This window comes from Styela clava, chromosome 2 (assembly GCF_964204865.1).
Source record: "Styela clava chromosome 2, kaStyClav1.hap1.2, whole genome shotgun sequence".
NCBI classification, from domain to species: Eukaryota; Metazoa; Chordata; class Ascidiacea; order Stolidobranchia; family Styelidae; genus Styela; species Styela clava.
In genome coordinates this window covers 28,004,429-28,009,428 of record NC_135251.1, presented here as the reverse complement: position 1 = coordinate 28,009,428, position 5,000 = coordinate 28,004,429, and the positions used below count along the sequence as shown (strand labels likewise).

At 55.6% G+C, this 5,000-nt stretch overlaps 2 non-coding genes across 2 annotated transcripts; both read right to left on the bottom strand.

The window, feature by feature from the left end:
* Positions 1 to 170: 170 nt before the first annotated feature.
* On the bottom strand, positions 171 to 324 carry LOC144420343 (5.8S ribosomal RNA). Its single transcript, XR_013474689.1, has one exon. It is a non-coding gene; the product is annotated as a 5.8S ribosomal RNA (ribosomal RNA).
* A 298-nt stretch (positions 325 to 622) lies between these two features.
* On the bottom strand, positions 623 to 2,432 carry LOC144420295 (small subunit ribosomal RNA). Its single transcript, XR_013474648.1, has one exon. It is a non-coding gene; the product is annotated as a small subunit ribosomal RNA (ribosomal RNA).
* Between the last annotated feature and the right edge of the window lie 2,568 nt (positions 2,433 to 5,000).

The window sequence follows — 5,000 nt, the reverse complement described above, 5'->3', positions numbered from 1 at the left end:
CGGACCGACCGACCTGGACCCGCCCCTCGAACGTAGTTGAACACGTCGAGGGGCCGGCGGTGTACGGGACACGCGGTCGCGCCGAGAAAGCTCGGCGACCGCTTCAACTTGGGGCGACGCCCGGCCGTCTTCGCAGAGGCCAGGCGACGACCCTCGGGTGAGGACGAACGCGACCCTGAGGCAGACGCGGTCCCGGGATTGACCCGAGACCGCAATTCGCGTTCAGAAGGTCGACGTTCAATGTGTTCTGCAATTCACATTACTTCTCGCACTTGGCTGCGTCCTTCATCGACTCGCGAGCCGAGTGATCCACCGTTAAGAGTCGTCCTCGACGTTTCGCCCGGCGCCGAAGCGCGCGGACGTCACACTGTGGGATCGACCACAAAACCACCACCGACAACAACTGCACAAAAACACCAACAAACGACGCCGAGCGACCGCCGGGCTGGGCCGGCGGCACATCGAGCGCGGTGCCCAGAAGCCACCATCGCACTCGGCTGCCTTGCTATGCCAACGTGTTACGCGTGTCGCACGGGGCGGAACCCCGATTGACGGCCGCCCTCTCGGCGGCACCCAAAGACAATTAAGTGCGCGGTCGGCCGGGGCCTACCACCCTTTTCGGTAATGATCCTTCCGCAGGTTCACCTACGGAAACCTTGTTACGACTTTTACTTCCTCTAAATGATCAAGTTTGATCGTCTTCTCGACACGCCGACGCGGCCGTTGCCAGCCGCGACGGGGCCGATCCAAGGATCTCACTAAACCATTCAATCGATAGTAGCGACGGGCGGTGTGTACAAAGGGCAGGGACGTAATCAATGCAAGTTGATGACTTGCGCTTACTGGGAATTCCTCGTTCAAGGGAAACAATTGCAAGTCCCTATCCCAATCACGAATGAGGTTCAACGGGTTACCCGGACCTTTCGGCCTAGGTTAGACACTCGCTGCTTCACTCAGTGTAGCGCGCGTGCGGCCCCGGACATCTAAGGGCATCACAGACCTGTTATTGCTCAATCTCGTGTGGCTAAACGCCACTAGTCCCTCTAAGAAGTTAGACGCCGACCGAGAAGGTCGCGTAACTATTTAGCATGCCAGAGTCTCGTTCGTTATCGGAATTAACCAGACAAATCGCTCCACCAACTAAGAACGGCCATGCACCACCACCCACAGAATCAAGAAAGAGCTCTCAATCTGTCAATCCTACCTGTGTCCGGGCCGGGTGAGTTTCCCCGTGTTGAGTCAAATTAAGCCGCAGGCTCCACTCCTGGTGGTGCCCTTCCGTCAATTCCTTTAAGTTTCAGCTTTGCAACCATACTTCTCCCGGAACCCAAAGACTTTGGTTTCCCGGAAGCTGCCGGAAAGGTCGTCATGGTAACGCCTCCCGATCGCTAGTTGGCATCGTTTATAGTCAGAACTAGGACGGTATCTGATCGTCTTCGAACCTCTGACTTTCGCTCTTGATCAAAGAAAACATTCTTGGCGAATGCTTTCGCAGTAGTTCGTCTTCCGCCGATCCAAGAATTTCACCTCTAACGGCAGAGTACGGACGCCCCCGTCTGTCCCTCTTAATCATTACCTCGTGCTCCGAAAACCAACAAAATAGAACCGAGGTCCTATTCCATTATTCCATGCAACACTATGCAGGCGAACAGCCTGCTTTGAACACTCTAATTTTTTCAAAGTAAACTTATCGGCCACCGCCGACACCCAGTCAAGAGCACCGACGGAGAACCGAAGGTGAGGCGAACGCAACCAGTGACACGCCTTGCGACGGACCGGCGGCGCTCGCCCAAAATCCAACTACGAGCTTTTCAACCGCAACAACTTTAGCATACACTGTTGGAGCTGGAATTACCGCGGCTGCTGGCACCAGACTTGCCCTCCAATGGATACTCGTTAAGAGTTTTAGGATGTACTCATTCCAATTACAGGGCCTCGTTAGAGTCCTGTATTGTTATTTTTCGTCACTACCTCCCCGTGTCGGGAATGGGTAATTTGCGCGCCTGCTGCCTTCCTTGGATGTGGTAGCCGTTTCTCAGGCTCCCTCTCCGGAATCGAACCCTGATTCCCCGTTACCCGTTATCACAAAGGTAGGCACGTAGCGTACCTTCGACAGTTGATAGGGCAGACACTTGAATGATACGTCGTCGGTGCAGAGACCGTACGATCCGCGTGGTTATCCAGAGTCATCAAACGTCACAGGACGAACCCGGTCGGTTTTGATCTGATAAAAGCGCGCCTCCCGAAGTCGGCGCTTAATGCATGTATTAGCTCTAGAATTACCACAGTTATCCACTTCGCTTACGAGACCAAATAAACCAAGACTGATTTAATGAGCCATTCGCAGTTTCGCTTTACGAGAACTCGTACTTGCACCTGCATGGCTTAATCTTTGAGACAAGCATATCACTACTGGCAGGATCAACCAGATAGCTGCGACAGCTGCGCTCGGCCCTTGCTGGGCCGCCCGGCGCGTGCTCGTCGCATTCGTTTAAGACCGAGGCGATCGCCTGCGGCCGTACTCAGCTTCGACAGTCGCTGGCCGCGACGTCCACGCTCTCGCCGGCAGTGCCAGGCGGAGCGATTTGCGTTTTTTCTTTGCTCGCCCTCTCTCGGGCTCGATCCATTCAGTTTCGCACAAACAAGAGCTCTGCCGGCCGCCTGCAGCGGTGCCTAAAACCCGGGCATAACAATGCGACCGTTCTGCTAGGCCGACAAGCGCTCAAGCCAGACGCTCGATCGAACGCCCCCTACATATTAGTCGAGACAACGGCTCGCTCATTAGCATCGCGTTTGTACTTTAACTTTTTTCGGCTCGGCTTCTTTCGACGCCGATGCCGGCGACGCAGCACTCTCTCGCCCGCCAGCCACCGAGAAAAGGGTGCGCTCCGACCGGCCCCGCACCGCTCTTTCATGGCTCATTCGAGTTTACTGTCTTTCGCTCTGACATGCCTTACCTAGGGTTAGGTTAGTATGCTTGCACGTTTGTACTTTAACTTTTTTTGGCTCGGCTTCTTTCGACGCCGATGCCGGCGACGCAGCACTCTCTCGCCCGCCAGCCACCGAGAAAAGGGTGCGCTCCGACCGGCCCCGCACCGCTCTTTCTTGGCTCATTCGAAATTACTGTCTTTCGCTCTGACATGCCTTACCTAGGGTTAGGTTAGTATGCTTGCACGTTTGTACTTTAACTTTTTTCGGCTTGGCTTCTTTCGACGCCGATGCCGGCGACGCAGCACTCTCTCGCCCGCCAGCCACCGAGAAAAGGGTGCGCTCCGACCGGCCCCGCACCGCTCTTTCTTGGCTCATTCGAAATTACTGTCTTTCGCTCTGACATGCCTTACCTAGGGTTAGGTTAGTATGCTTGCACGTTTGTACTTTAACTTTTTTCGGCTCGGCTTCTTTCGACGCCGATGCCGGCGACGCAGCACTCTCTCGCCCGCCAGCCACCGAGAAAAGGGTGCGCTCCGACCGGCCCCGCACCGCTCTTTCATGGCTCATTCGAGTTTACTGTCTTTCGCTCTGACATGCCTTACCTAGGGTTAGGTTAGTATGCTTGCACGTTTGTACTTTGACTTTTTTTGGCTCGGCTTCTTTCGACGCCGATGCCGGCGACGCAGCACTCTCTCGCCCGCCAGCCACCGAGAAAAGGGTGCGCTTCGACCGGCCCCGCACCGCTCTTTCTTGGCTCATTCGAAATTACTATCTTTCGCTCTGACATGCCTTACCTAGGGTTAGGTTAGTATGCTTGCACGTTTGTACTTTAACTTTTTTTGGCTCGGCTTCTTTCGACGCCGATGCCGGCGACGCAGCACTCTCTCGCCCGCCAGCCACCGAGAAAAGGGTGCGCTCCGACCGGCCCCGCACCGCTCTTTCTTGGCTCATTCGAAATTACTGTCTTTCGCTCTGACATGCCTTACCTAGGGTTAGGTTAGTATGCTTGCACGTTTGTACTTTAACTTTTTTCGGCTCGGCTTCTTTCGACGCCGATGCCGGCGACGCAGCACTCTCTCGCCCGCCAGCCACCGAGAAAAGGGTGCGCTCCGACCGGCCCCGCACCGCTCTTTCATGGCTCATTCGAGTTTACTGTCTTTCGCTCTGACATGCCTTACCTAGGGTTAGGTTAGTATGCTTGCACGTTTGTACTTTAACTTTTTTTGGCTCGGCTTCTTTCGACGCCGATGCCGGCGACGCAGCACTCTCTCGCCCGCCAGCCACCGAGAAAAGGGTGCGCTCCGACCGGCCCCGCACCGCTCTTTCTTGGCTCATTCGAAATTACTGTCTTTCGCTCTGACATGCCTTACCTAGGGTTAGGTTAGTATGCTTGCACGTTTGTACTTTAACTTTTTTCGGCTCGGCTTCTTTCGACGCCGATGCCGGCGACGCAGCACTCTCTCGCCCGCCAGCCACCGAGAAAAGGGTGCGCTCCGACCGGCCCCGCACCGCTCTTTCTTGGCTCATTCGAAATTACTGTCTTTCGCTCTGACATGCCTTACCTAGGGTTAGGTTAGTATGCTTGCACGTTTGTACTTTAACTTTTTTCGGCTCGGCTTCTTTCGACGCCGATGCCGGCGACGCAGCACTCTCTCGCCCGCCAGCCACCGAGAAAAGGGTGCGCTCCGACCGGCCCCGCACCGCTCTTTCTTGGCTCATTCGAAATTACTGTCTTTCGCTCTGACATGCCTTACCTAGGGTTAGGTTAGTATGCTTGCACGTTTGTACAACTTTTTTCGGCTCGGCTTCTTTCGACGCCGATGCCGGCGACGCAGCACTCTCTCGCCCGCCAGCCACCGAGAAAAGGGTGCGCTCCGACCGGCCCCGCACCGCTCTTTCTTGGCTCATTCGAGTTTACTGTCTTTCGCTCTGACATGCCTTACCTAGGGTTAGGTTAGTATGCTTGCACGTTTGTACTTTAACTTTTTTCGGCTCGGCTTCTTTCGACGCCGATGCCGGCGACGCAGCACTCTCTCGCCCGCCAGCCACCGAGAAAAGGGTGCGCTCCG